The sequence below is a fragment of the Neofelis nebulosa genome, chromosome 17 (genome assembly GCF_028018385.1).
Source record: "Neofelis nebulosa isolate mNeoNeb1 chromosome 17, mNeoNeb1.pri, whole genome shotgun sequence".
NCBI classification, from domain to species: Eukaryota; Metazoa; Chordata; class Mammalia; order Carnivora; family Felidae; genus Neofelis; species Neofelis nebulosa.
This window is the reverse complement of record NC_080798.1, coordinates 53873273-53888406: the sequence shown is the minus strand read 5'-3', so window position 1 is coordinate 53888406 and position 15134 is coordinate 53873273. Positions and strand designations below refer to the sequence as shown.

The following is a 15134-nucleotide window of genomic DNA, read 5'->3' as shown; positions in this document are numbered from 1 at the left end:
GAATGCTTGTCTGCAGGACGATGGAGAAGCGAATTGGTGTACTCAATAAAATGCTCCTCAGCAGATAGAATGGATCGGTGAGAAGTACACGTACCAAAATGAGTGAACTAATCTCCCAAACATAATATGAAACGAAGAGGGAAAGTTGCAGAAGGTTATTGGTTAGATAAAACTGAAAATATAAATACATCACGATTACGTTGTGTATGGGCTTTCGTATATTTAGTAAAGGGGTAAAACCATGAGGCAGAATGCTAATCACCAAAATCAGGATAATTGCTTATTTCTGGCAAGAGGAGAGGGATTGGGGCGCCTGCATGGTTCAATCAGTTAAGCAGCTGACTTCAGCTCAGGTCATGATCTCATGGTTCGTGGGTTCGAGCCCCATGTAAGGCTCTGTGCTGAGTGCTCAGAGCCTGGAGCCTGCTTTGGATTCTTCTGTGTCTCCCCTTCTCTCTCTGCCCCTCCCCTACTCACGCTCTGTCTCTCCCTGTCTCTCAAAAATAATCAAAAGTTAAAAAAATATATATTTTTGGGCGCCTGGGTGGCTCAGTCGGTTAAGTGTCCGACTTCGGCTCAGGTCATGATCTTGCGGTCTGTGAGTTCGAGCCCCGCGTCGGGCTCTGTGCTGACAGCTCAGAGCCTGGAGCCTGCTTCGGATTCTGCATCTCCCTCTCTCTCTGCCCCTCCCCTGTTCATGCTCTGTCTCTCTCAGTCTCAAAAATAAATAAACGTTAAAAAAAATTTTTTTAAATAAAAAAAATAGGGGCGCTTGGGTGGCTCAGTCGGTTAAGCGTCCGACTTTGGCTCAGGTCACGATCTCGCAGTCCGTGAGTTTGAGCCCCGCGTCGGGCTCTGGGCTGATGGCTCAGAGCCTGGAGCCTGTTTCCGGTTCTGTGTCTCCCTCTCTCTCTGCCCCTCCCCCGTTCATGCTCTGTCTCTCTCTGTCCCAAAAATAAATAAACGTTAAAAAAAATTTTTTTTAATAAAAAAAATAAATAAATATATATATATATATATATATATATTTAATAAAAAAGAGAGGCAGAGGGTGAAATGGGGTAGATACAGTGGATTTGAACTGCCTTTGTAAGAGTGCATTATTTAGGGGAAAAGCTATAAGTGAATACGGTCAGAAGAAAAATTTAGATTTCACAAAGTTGAGACATGACCGTACTGGCTACGTTGCGTTAGTCTCCATGTTTTTGCGTATACTTGAAATGTTTTCTATCCTTGAAATAATATGGCAACTATATATATTTTTCAGCATATGACAAATGGCTATGACTATTATAATTAAAGGAACAAAGCCCAATTGTTCATAGGAACGCCAAATTAAAGGAATATTGTTAGAAAAATAAAGGTCTCGGAGACAAAAACACTTCCCAAGGCGGGAACCACTAAATTAAAAAGTAGAGTTTTTCTTCTTGACTGATTGATACCCTCTGGGATTCTCACCTATTAAAATTCAAGCCATTTGTACCAAGAACCACGGCCAAGGGGCACCCAGACTCACACATAGGGACTCTCCCCCCAGGCATCCATTTCCTTCCTCCCAGGGAGTGAGGTCCATGAAAAGGCATCACAGAATCCTGCCCCACACTTCACCCATCATTGCTACGGACAAACACACAGAAACACGGAGACTGGGATCATCACAAACCAGAGGGCCATGGGTATGTCCAAAAGTGGGGTGATTTACATTTGCTGAAGGTGATTTGGCTCTGAACTCCCATGAAGCAAAAACAAGGAAGGACACAAGATCAATCCCAAGCTTTGCAGTATCCCAAAGGCCAAATCACAAAGGTTTCCAGGGGAAGCATAACCATTTCAGGAGATTCGGGTCTGAGAGAAAGTTCTCCCTCATTGTAATAAAGATAAGCACAAAGTGAGAAATGAAGTCATTGGTTCTCCCCGCTGAACACATACACAGCGTGGACACGGAAAATTGAAGCCACCCCACCACACACACGACTTGCTGTCTGTGTTACATTATCACGGCATTATTATTCCTCTGTCTTCATTAATGTCTTCGCTACCCAAAGTGACACTCGCCCATGCAGCGTCTATTCATTGCACGAGTTTCCCTGAAGATCCACCATGGAAAGTGTCAACAGTCAAGTGGTGACCAAAGAGTCTCTGAATCCTGACCGTGTACCCCCAATCCTGAACTCTGTGTAGGATCCTTACCCATCACGTCCCCAGATTAGAGGAACTACCTTAAACCAAACTTTCAATTCTCGGTAAATTCTGACCCTGTCTCCTATTCTCTGAGGTGTTCCCAAAGCTGGGTCAAGGGTGGGATCTCCCTTAGCGTGCTTTGCCTTCCCAACAAGTTGCGTGGTGATTGTCAGGGAGTTGGCAAGAGGCGATCATTTAAACAAAGAACAACAAAACAAAACCTCTCCAAGAGACCCAACACCCTCTTTCCTTTTCTGCGACCCTTGAAGAGACTTTCCGGTGATGGGAGAAAACAGCCCTGCCATTTGTGCTCAGAAGCAAGAAGCTCGGTCACCTGCTGACACCAAGGAGCCCAACACCTTGGCATTCAGACATCCAAGGTTCATTACTTCTCCCTCCCTACCAGGACTCCAGGTGCTAGCTCTTGCCCAGTTGGGTCCTGCGAGCTCTCTGGATGCCTGCAGAACGGTCTGGGCATGTCTGTGACTCTGCTTTTTCTGGGCCTTCTTGTTGGCAATAATCAGGGTAATTATAGACTGTTCCCTCATTTCCCTGCCTCTCGGGAGCTCTTTAGCGCCAGAGAAAGATCAAGTCAGAAAGCCTTCCACCCAGGTGGGAAGCTGGAGAAGGTTTCGAGCATGATTGCTCAGCATGGATTTCAAAGGAGGAGGAGGAGGAAAGGAGGAAGGAGAGGAGGAAGAGAGATGGAAAGAGATGTATTGCTCTGTCAGAGAAGCATAGGAAATGCTACTTTTAAATAAAGTTGGACATGTTTTATCATTGTAGTATCCCTCAGATCTCTTGGAAAGTTTAGCTCTGACCCTGGCCGTCTGTTAAGATTACCTGTCTGGAAGGGTGCGGGGGGAGGAGGTGGGAAGCAGGGCATTAAAAATAAAGATGTCAAAGCCTCCCCCGGAGACATTCTGATTTTGATGGTTTAAGGTAGGGGCTGGCTGGTTGTAGATATTTATTTTAAGTTCTTCAGGTGATTCCAACGTGCAGCTATGACAAACCTCATTCCTTTTTTGTGCTAATGTGCTTTGAAGTCCATAAGCTCCTTTTCCATGCATATTTGACTACATTTATCTGCCTCTATTATAGGCATAGTTTTCGGTAGAAAACACGTTTGGAACTTGAGATTTTTCTGTCATGTATTTTTTTTTTCCTTTAGGTAGAAAGAGAGCACAGTATGGGTGCTGATATCCAGTACTAAGAAACGAGTGCCTTTTTTTTTTAATGTTTATAAATTTATTTTGAGAGAGAGAGAGAGAGAAAGAGAGAGAAAGCATACTAGAGACAGAGGGAAAGAGAGAATCCCAAGCAGGTTCCATGCTGTCAGCGAGATCCTGACTTAGGGCCTCAGGAACTGTGAGATCACGATCTGAGCCAAAATCAAGAGTCAGACGCTTAACCAACTGAGCCACCCAGGTACCCCAAGAAGTGAGTATCTTTTTTAACTTCAAATTATATTAATACCAACCAGCGGCATTCAGTGAATTCTAAAAAGTTTTGCATTTATGATCTCATTTAATCATTAAAACATCTCTAAATGCTTGGTAATGCTATTACTCCCATTTCGCAGATAAGAAAACTGAGGCTTGAACAGAGTCAGCCACTTGCCCAATGTCGTATAGGTAGTAGCAGTCGGAATCTGAGTCTGATCTGAGGGCCTTCATTGCCTGAGCCGTACAAGTATGCTCTACTCTCTCTATTAGAAAAGACCTGGTCCCTGCTCCCACCAAGTCGGTGGTTCTAGAATCCTCGAATCCGTCTAGTTCTCCATGAAGGGAAGGGGCTGCGATGTTTTCCTGTCTCTGAAATGAGTCTCACAATATAGCCATTCTGAACCTGACTCTGGAGTTCTGTGGGGCTTGCGATTAGCCAGTACTCCCCTTTAACCCGTTTCTCTGTCTCTCACCTCGCCCCAAGACGAAAGGACGGCCACCGTGCCCCAAACTCCTGGAGCCCCGCTAAGAAGGCAGTGTTAGGCCACCGGGCCTGAGGACCATTTGGCAGTGTAGGCCACGTGGTCGTGGGCCAAGGCTCGCACAGGCCGTGGAGAGTGATTTGCAATCAGTCGCAAGTGATTACACATTGTTTCTCATCGATAGGCACGAAGGAGCCCTGACGGGATAATGAGACGCGGCTAATGGAAAATCACAGCTGACTGGCAACCGTTAGTGGGGTTTGTCCAGCCCTCCAGTGCTGCAATCAAATCCTCCCCACTGCAGAGGCCAGGAGCAAATCTGAAGAATTTTAATGCCGAGCCACCTCACGGTGCCGAGGGAAGCTGACCGGAGGGCCCGCCAGTTGGGACACCCGGGATAGGACACGGCAACCCTCTCGGGACAAGCCACAAACCCTCCCGGACGGGGGCTCTGAATAATCTTCCCAAAAGGAGAACGCAGGTCCCGGACCTGCCTGGGGAGAGCATCAGAAACCAGGCCAACAAGAGGATAGGGTCCCTTTGCTTTGCAGGCTCCCCGCAAAACGGCGTTTCTCGGGTTCTGCGCATTACCCGCGCAGGGCTGGGGAATGCGGCTCTTTTCCTCGCTGTGCTCGAGGAGAGAATCCGTTTCAACTACCTTTCCATGGATCAGTTCACTAAGGGCCGACTTGAGCCCTGTTTACCCTTCTGTTGTCAAGGAAAAACAGCTGTTTGCTTAAATTGAGGTCTTCTTCCTCCATGACGGTCATTACCGCCTCCCCAGTAAGAGATAATGGGCTTGAATTTCCCAACTAGATGGGAGTTGCCCAAGTCTTGACTCTCCTGGTAAAGGCCATCTGTAACCCAGAGCGGCCTTCCTGAGGAAGGTACTACCCGACTTAATCTTCATGCTTAATTACCCTTCCCAATGGATATGCAATGAGGTCCCTAATAAATGAACTTGTTAAGCGCACAGCTGTGGTTCCAGATCTTTAACCCAGTTTCCTCACACACCATTTCCGTCTGCTGCCATTAGACTGCATCGCCCCTGCACAACTTGTTGGAATTGTTTATAATAAACGCGATAGAACTTGGCCAATCAATGCTTGGCAAGTGAACGCCTAAAAGAAAAAAAAAATTAAGTGCCAACAGTTGAAATGAGTCAAAACTTTTAATTGTTTTGCTAACAATTTATAATATTCCATTGTTTAAACGTTTTTAAAAAGTGTATGTATTTGTTTTGAGAGAGGGAGAGGAGGAGGAGAGTCAGGGGGGGGAGAGAGAGAGAGAGAGAGAGAGAGAGAGAGAGAGAGAGAGAGAGAGAGAATCCCAAACAGGCTCTCTGCTGTCAGTGCAGAGCCTGATGTAGGGTTTGAACTCACAAACAGTGAGATCATGACCTGAGCCAAAATCAAGAGTTGGATGCTTAATCGACAGAGCCACCCAGGCACCCCCAACTGAAACTTTTTATTTTGAGAAAACTATGGGTTCGCAGGCAGTTGCAAGAAATAATGCAGGGAGATCTCACAGAGACTCTACCCCATTTTTCTCCGGTGATAACGTCTTGCACAATCATAGTCGAATATTGCAGCCTGGATATCGATGCAGATACTGTCCGCTCCTTCTCAAGCATCCCCAGTTCTACACATCAGCTTTATGCAGTGTTATCCCACGCGTGGGTGCCTGTGTCGGGCACCAGACGCAACACACAAACCGGTTCCATCAACACAAAGATCGTTCTTGCCGCCCTTTTAAAACCTCCCCTGTCTACCTTGTCTGTAGCCCCTGGCAGCAACTAATCTGTCCTCCATTTTCATAATTTCTTCACTTCAAGAGGACCGTATAAATGGAATCCTACAGCATGTGACCTTTTGAGGTTGACTTCTTTCACTCAGCATAAAATTATCTGGATTCATCCAAGCCATTGCATGAATCAAAAGCTCATTCCTTTTTATTGCCAAGCAGTATTGCATAGTATGGGTCCACAGTTGGACGGCTCACCTGCTGAAGGACCTCTGGGTTGCTTCCAGTCTGGGGCCATTATGAGCAAATCTGCTCCGAATATTCACGGACAGGTTTTCGTATGAACATACGTTTTTACTTTTCTGGGACAAATGTCCTAACGTGAATAGAATGGCTAAGCCACAGGACCGTTGTGTATTTCGTGGTATCAGAAGTTGCCAAACTTTTCCAGAGTGTCCGTACCATTATTTTAGATTCCCACCAGCAATGTGTGAGTGACCCATTTCTCTGCCTCCTCACTAGCATTTGGTGGTGTCACCATTTTTTTTTTATTTCAGCCACTCTGATAGGTGTGTGGAGATGTCTCATTGTGGTTTTAAGGTGTGCTTAACGATGCGGATGATTAACGATGCGGAACGTCTTTTCATGCGCCCTGTCTGTGTCCTCTTTGCCTGTCTACATCCTCATCAGTATTTAGGCCTATTCATGCCTTCTGTCTATTTTTTAATTGGATTGCTTGTTGGTGGGGGGTGGGGAGGGGGTTTTGTTTTTTAGTGTTGGGTGTTGAGTTCTTTGTATATCTTAGATACTAATCCTTTGTCAGATACATGGCAAAAGTCTTTTCTCTCAATCTATAGCTTGTCTTATCTTAAGGGAATCTTTCCCTGAGCAACAGGTTTTAATTTTGATGGGGTCCAATTTCTCAATTTTTCCTTTTGCAGATACTTTTGGTATCAAGTCTAAAGACCCCTTTGACTAGACCTGGATCCTAAGGATTTTCTTCTTTTTCTAGAAGCTTTATAGTTTTACATTTTGCATTTCTAATCATGATCCACTTTAAGTTTATTTTTATATAGGGTATGAAGTTTAGGTTGAGATTCTGATCTTTGACCAGGGATGTCCAGTTGCCCCAGCCTCATTTGTTGAAAAGACTCTGCACACTCAGTAAAGAGTTTGATGTGGGGTTTGATCCCACGACCATGGGATCATGACCTGAGCTGAAATCAAGAGCCAGACATTCAACTGACTAAGCCACCCAGGCACCCCAAATTGCATTATTTTAAACCATCTTTTTGCTTTTGCAATTACAAAAGATGGGGCTTTATGTTGTCAGATTATTCAAATAACAGTATGATGTAGGGTGTCAGACTGAATTCCTTTTGCACTTTTGTCAAAAGTCAGTTGGGTGTATTTGTGTGAGTAAGTAATTCTTAAAGTTGAAGTACAATAGCAAGTTTCAGAACAATATATCTAGTATGATCCCATTTTTATTAAAAAATATAAATATATAGGGGTACCTGGGTAACTCAGTCAATTAAGCGTCCAACTTCAGCTCAGGTCGTGATCTCACAGTTAGTGAATTTGAGCCCCGCATCAGGCTCTCTGCTGTGAGCACAGAGCCTGCTTTGGATCCTCTGCCCTGCTCTCTCTCTGCCCCTCCCCTGCTCATGCTCCATGCTTTCTCTCTCTCTCTCTCTCTTTCTCAAAAATGAACAGACATTTAAAAAATGAGATAAAAATAAAATAAAATAGAAAAATATAAACATATATTTCCACATATGCATATGTTCATATTCATAGTGATGTCATTATTTACTATGATTATTTATTATTGTTTATTGTGGTTATTGCTGGGGATTGTGATTGGAGGGTTTTCATCTTATATACTTAAGATACTAGGTTGTTTATTGAGCATTTATTATGTGACAGGTGCTATTCTGCTTTCTACAGTTAAGGTGCAATTGTAATAAAATAGTGATGATGGTAAGGGTCAGGATCGCTAAACCATTACTGGCTCTCATACAGTCTCATATATTCATGTAGCTCTCCTACACTACTTAAATGCTTTACATATCCATATATCTCCTCCGTCTCACTTAGTTATCACAACAACCCTATGAGCTAATTTCGGTTGTGACTCATATATGATGGGAAGGGGACAGAGGCTTAAAGAAGCTGTGTGCATAAGGCCACAGAACAAGAAAGGTGGGGAAATGCAAACTCAGGTATTCTGACACCGCAATGCACCCCCAGACCCCCTGCATTATACCTTTTGTTATTTGAATTATTTGACAACGTCCCATCTTTTGTAATTGCAAAAGCAAAAAGATGGTTTAAAATAATGCCATCTCGGACGCCTGGCTGGCTCAGTCAGCTGAGTGTTTTGACTCTTGATTTCGGCTCAGGTCATGATCCCAGCCAGGGTCGTGGGATCGAGCCCCGTGTTGTGCTCGTCATTGAACGTGGAGCCTGCCTGAGATTCTTTCTCTCTCCCTCTGCCCCTCCTCCCCCTCTCCGCTCTCGTACTCTCTCTCTGTCTCTCTCTCAAATAAATAAGTAAATAAAATAATAAAATAATACAATCTGATTTGCAAAAGAACAGACATGCCTTCTCTTAGGCCAGGTTAGCTACAATATCAACTTGCCCGTTGTCTTGAGTCCAAAGGATGTGTATGGTCTGTGAGAATATTCTCTTTAGAATTATTTTATCCTAAACAAACTTTAAGAACTTCTAGAATATTCTAATACCTTATAGTCCCTCCCCCCAAAAAATCGTTTTTAAAAGAATTTCTTTCTTAAGAATTATGCTTGGCTGCTTTCAGATGGCTCCTGAGAATTAAGTGGTCTCTACCACGTCTCCTCTATATTCCAAATAAACAAGACAAAGCTCTGTGACAGGACATGACCAAAGCACTCAAGTCTTTATGGCCTAAAGTCACCTCGCCAGAATGCACTCAAAGGCAAACAGAGAACATTCTTGAAATATTTCTGGTTTAAAAAAAATGCAAAAAACAAAAAAAAACAAGACTTTATTTTATTCCTTTTATTAAATAGCAAGCCCTTAGGAAGGAAATAGTAAATAAGAGTTAAAATGTACATTAATTAAAAAAATATATGTATTCACGGGAGCAAAAACCCTCAATCACCCCAAATCCTGCAAATGAACATAAATGAGGGTTTGGTGTAAAAATTCCTGAGTGCATTTAGCACCTCAGTCTCTTTGTTTTACACTTTTCTGATTCATTGACACCTCCCCACATTCCCAAACCTCCATGAAAAATAAAACTTATACATTAAAAGAAAATTTAAAAATAAAAAGGTTTTCTTTTTTTTTTTAAAGTAGAATTATTTTTCCAAGTGCTGTCACTTCTACCCTGGATCTGTTTCTTCCATTACTCACATCCTTTCTGTTCCGATGGCCACTGGCTTAGTTTGGGCTCGTGGCACCTGCTTTCATCCGTATTTTAAAGCAGCAACCTGATTTCTAACTTCAACCTTTCTTCTCCAGTTTTACCATACCTCCAGATTAACTGTCAGAAAACACAACTCTAGCCGTGTGATTCCCTGACTCAGAGATCTTCAATGGCTCCCTACTGCCTGCTATTTCAAGTACAAACTCCACAGTTTGGAATTCAAGGGTATTCACAAAATTATGCCAAGCCAACTTTCCCTGTCTTTCCCCACCACTGGCCTTGACCTGCCCTCATCCTGCCCTACCTGGAGGGAGGACCAAGATTGCTTTCCCACCTGTGTGCTTCTCCTGAGGCTGAGCCTTGAGCGTGGGCTTTTCTCACGGGCCGTGTCGCCTTACTTCCTCCTGCAAAGCCATCAGAGCTTTCCCCCATAAAGCTTTCCCTTCACTTTCTCCAAGTTGGCCAAGACCTTGAACATGACCTGATGGAAATCCAGCAACATTCAAGCAGTCTCATGGAGCTCAGTCTACTTACTCTTCACAGCACTGTAAGTTAGGCAGTGCTGTGTGGCTGGTAAATGTTTAACGGCTGGCTCTCCGTAGGAAGAGGGCGAAAGTGTGGGTATCTATACATGCACAAATTTATTATAAGTGTTGCTGATATAAGGAATATAAAGCATAGCATTTACAAATAATAATGAAATAGTTAATACTCTTTTTTAAATAGATTCCATATAGTCCATTAATTCTCACAAAAATGCTTTTGTTGGCATTTTTGTTACACACTCGTATCTCAGCCCCACCTACGGTTGCGATAAACAGTGCGGATAGTGCCCGCATGAATGTTTGTTGGTGTTTGTGGTTACATTAATGGGTGAGATGGAGGCGAAATGAAGCATCTATTCGTTAGCGATGTGCATGACTTCTTTGCTTGAGTGGTAACAGCTTTCAAATACGGCCACAAGTTTTCTTCCAATTTTGGTGCTTTTCAAAGCCTCAAAGTTGCAAACGTGGTACCACTTTAAGGTGCATCTACATTATTAACATTGTTTCCAATACATTCTGAACTCTGGAGAATCAAAATAACAACACTTAAGCCTTGATCTGTACCCTGTTTCCACGGTGTGAATGTTCCCGTCACCGCCGATTTCAAGCTACCAACCTGATGTCCCTGAACGTAGAGTTTGGGAAGAGAGGTACGGTCGTGAATCATTATATAATATCTTTGCCATACAGGTGCAAATAAACTAAAGAACGTAGTTAAATGTCAAATAATTAGAAATGGTCAATTAACTTTCAATTCAGAGACCAAAGCCATTCAGTGGAGGAAAGGGATAGATCCATATGGAACAAAAAAATGAGCTTTGATTCATACCTTATGCCATATTCAAAGATCAATCTGAGAAGATGATTCATAGACCCAAACGTAAAAGCAAAAACAACAAAGCTTCTATCATGAAACAAAGAGGACATCTTCACAACATTTAAGAGAGCAAAGTTTTCTTAGAACACGAAATGGAATAACCATGAAGGAAAAAAGTAATGAAAATGGACTTCATGAATATAAAGCACATTCCGTTCAAAAGACACCTTTAAGAAGTGAACAGGTGAGTCACAGTCTTAAAGAAAATTGTTGTAATACATTTATTTGATTAAGACTCATATTCAAAATATATAAATCCATACACAACCTCTAAAATTTAAAAGGTGAATGACACTGTTCAAAATAAAACGGACAAAGACTCAAATAGGAACGTAAGAAAGAAAAATATCAAATTGTCAATAACCACATGAAGAAAAGTTCCACGTTAGTTTTCAGGAAAATAAAATTTAAAACTACGAGATAATATTATACACCCACCAGGATGGCTACAATAAGAGATCAACAACACCAGAGGCTGCCGTGAAACTGGGATGCAAAATGGCAAAAACCACTCTGAGAATCAGTCCAGCGATATCGCAGAAGTCAACATATCCCTACCCCGTGACCCAAGAATACCAGTCTTAGGTGTTTACCCAAAGGACAGGAAAGCTTGTATACACAATAAGGCTTGTACAAGAAATGTTTAAAAAAAAAAACTTCATTAATAGTATAAGGAACTATAGAGAGCCCAGATGTCCATCACATGAAATGGATTAAAGATTTGTGGTATAGCCATCCGGTGGAATACTACACAGCAGTAAAAAGTAGCAAACTACTAGTGTACTCCACAACACGGGTGAAACTCCAAAACTATTCTGAGCACAGGCAGTCAGATACCAGAGTACTACTGTGTGATAAAACTCAGGTGATGTATTGAAATAGGCAAAACTAAGCTCTGATGAAAATAAAATGTCTTACAGCTTTTTCTTCTCACCACCAAGAATGCCAGGCAATGTTAAACCCTTCAATGAGCGCGCGCGTGCACACACACACACACACACACACTCCACAACCTTCCCTTCCTTCCGACATATGATACCAAACCTGACTTAGTCTTCTCCTTTACTGAGATTCAGAAATTGGATTTTTTTTTCCTTGCTAGTACAGAATCCTATGTACTCAAGAATGCAAACTGTAAATCAATACCCACGTCTTAAAGGTGACATTTCAACAACTGTACATCCTGGAGCCTTCCAGGATCTCAGGATCGTTTTGTTCCTGTCAAATGTCTAACTTCTTAAATAATTTATGAGCATCCAACTCCACGTCTTGCGATACAGGATGGACTGTTTTCATTTTGTACGTGCACGTCTTCATTCAAATAGCCCAAGTTCATTCACTAAATGTCACTGAATACCTACTATGTGCTAGACATTGTACTGTGCAGTCGAAATGTAGTAGTGGAAAGGACAGTCATACTCTGAGCCTAGAATTCACATAGGGAGGAAGACGGGACAGACGTCAATTTATGAGTCGTAGCAATAATGGTTAAATTTCTATTGTAACTATTGCTTTAAAAAAAAAAAAAGGTGCTGCGAAGTGTAGGCTTCTTATGCACACATTTACCAAGAAGTCATGATCTTGTCTTAAATGGAGTGAGTGAGAGTGCATATCAAGGAGTGCTTCCTTGAGAAAGAGGCTTTCGAGCTGGGCTTTGAATGGGGAGGAAGAATATACTTGGAGGGTGCTACGTTGCAGATAGCAGAGGCATTGTGTCAACGGTTCTGATACATAAAGGAGCATGCTGTTTTTAAGGTGTGGGAGGAAGCTTATCCCTACAGAAGCTAGAGCCACAACGTGGATCTGGGAAAACTGGCAGTGTCTGTTAAGAATTTCTGTTTTATCGAGTAATAAGATCAGTGGGAAGCTACTCCAGAGATTTGTACTTCTGGATGGATCTGATCATCTGGCTACTGTGTGTCGAACGGACTGGCAAATGGGGAGACCAGCTTGAGTCCAGCCCGCGTACATAATAAACAAGTGCCCCTATTAATTTCCAGTGAAAGGCAGGCTCTGAGTTCTGCAGACCATAGAGATAACTTAGCCCTACTTTGAACCATTAGAGAATAAACTGGATCTGCTTTTTCAGACAAAGGGCACACATGAGGGGTGCAGGAAAAGGAGTTAAGGAGCCCGCCAACAAGAGGGACGCGAGGATGGACGGATCAAAGAAGATAGCCTCAGGAGGCAAACATCCGAGATACGGGTAAGTGCCAGACATTTAGTTTCAAATTGTGATTTTCAGAGTCAGCAACTGAGAGTTCATTCTGCCTCAAAACCGTCCCAAGTGCCTTATATTTATCACAGTTCATGCTCGCTTCTCTCTTCGAGGGATACATTATTATTAAGTATTTTCTTACAAAAAGAAACCTGGAGGTTTAGAGAGGTACAGCAGCTCCCTCGAGATTACTCAGCGCGTTAGAGGCAAAATTTGCACCCGGGTCTCTCTGATGCAATGCTGGCCCTTCGCCACCTTCCTTCGCCTCCTGCCCATTCTTAGTGCATTTGGGAACAACGCCAGGTTTTTCTGTGCTTTGGCATGAATACACCGAACATTAGCTCTAAAGGGGTCTTCGAAATCAGATAGGTGAACCCTCTTGCTTCGCAGGGAAAGAACGTGAGACAGATACACTGGGGTCCACCCACGGCCTCCCAGCAAACGTTGGGCAAGTGAGATACAGAACCCCCGGTCTTGCAGTAATCCACACTGCTTGTACAGACAGCTTGTCCGCTCTCTTTACAGATCTGGGACTTGGCAATGGGTGAAGTTTCACTGAGCCCGTGGCCCTGCTTGGCGGAGGGGGCAGTTCTTAAATGCCGGTCTGTGAACAAAGTGATCGTCAAAATGAGTTTGAGGAGAGTGGGACTAAGTCTCGATAATTATTTTGTCTAGCCCCCTCCCTCTCCAATGGGGGGAAGAAATGTTACTTAACATGTATTAAATGTTGAACATTTTAGAACTTGCAGCTGTGTTTGTTGCTTAATTATTCACAGATTGCTTAGGGCCAAACGCTGTCTGCTGGGGCAAGAACGATTCGTTGGTTACCTACAACTCCAGTGCAGACGGGAAAACTTATTTCCCACGCAGCAAAGGAACAGCCTCCATTAGGTACAACAGTGGACTAGTTGAGATTTCCAAAAGGGAAATTTGCATTATTTATACTTCCAAATTGTACACTGGTGCCTAAAACAAAGCACAAAGTACCTAGAAGATGTTTGACGATCTAGTCTTGCGTAACGGAATGCAATTAATAGGCAGCTCTTCCAGATTCTGGAACTAACAAATCTCTCAACAACGGTTGTTGGCAGAGAAGCAACCACACCGATCCATCGCAACTGGGAACGGTCTCTTCTGGGCAGAAGTGACCCAGATTTGGCAGCAGCTAGGTTTAAGACCCAAGGGAGACTTTTCATGTTACCAGCAGAAGACTTGGGGACCGTCTCTACGGTGAGCAGGAGGATTCTGGAAGTTCAGGGTCTACCGGAATGCCAACGCATGATTATTTTAGCAGAATCCCTCGCTCTTCGAGATGCGGTCAATAGTCTCTGGGTGCACCTGGAAAGAAATTTTACATTCTGTGCTATAGTTGAAGTGATCTTGTATTTTGAAGATACAGAATGTTAGCTTTCACAACTCAAAGGGAAATTTCTGCAGGCTGTTTTCCCCACACCTCTCCTCCTTGATGACGAGTAGATATTATTTAATTTTTGGCCCAACAAATGTCTTCACCACCTATGAAGAGATAGGAGGCTTTCTTCTTCCTGCTGAATTCCCACTATGGCATTTCCCTGACCATAGTCTCTTCCATGGAAAAACTCGCTCAGAGTTGTAACTAGGAAACAAAATCCCCGAGGTATTAAAAAAAAAAAAAAAAAAAAAAAAAAAAAAAAAAGAAAGAAAGAGAAAAAAAGACAGGGTAATGCAATGTGTGGAATTTGGATTAAGCTCTAAAAGGTTTTTAATTCTGTCTCCGCTGGTTACTATTTGTGTGACCTTAGACAAGTTCAATTACTTCTCTAAACCTCAGTTTCTTCATGGATATAACATTTTTTTTTCAGGTTATCGTGATGATAAAACAGATCCCTCCAATATAGTAAGTATCTTATACAGTCCCTGGCAACAAATTGAATCCCACAATTATTGTCTCTTTTAAAAAGAAATGTGATACCAAGCCCAGATAGCACTTTAAAAATCTAGAACAGCTCCCCTTATTTCAAATAAAACACTGCGAAACCTTAAAGGGAAAGACAGGACAGAAGGCTGAGAAAAGTTCTAACAAAAGGAATAACACCACCAATAACAGGATTTGTCATAATCATTTCTGAAGATCTTTCCTGAGTAACACAGGGCTCTTGCACAATGGCCAACCGTGAATTTGACAACCAGAATGATTGTTTTGGTCTGTGGTAGGTCAGAGAACAACAGTAGACCAGAAGGCCACGGGAGG

General features: G+C 42.8%; 1 long non-coding RNA gene across 1 annotated transcript in view; it reads left to right on the top strand.

Moving 5' to 3' along the window:
* The window catches only part of LOC131499372 (uncharacterized), an 800352-nt gene that overhangs the window by 727130 nt on the left and 58088 nt on the right, over positions 1-15134 (top strand). The window contains exons 10-11 of the long non-coding RNA XR_009255831.1: positions 12776-12892; positions 14746-14780. This is a non-coding gene — a long non-coding RNA (uncharacterized LOC131499372). The remainder of the gene's footprint in view (positions 1-12775; positions 12893-14745; positions 14781-15134) is intronic.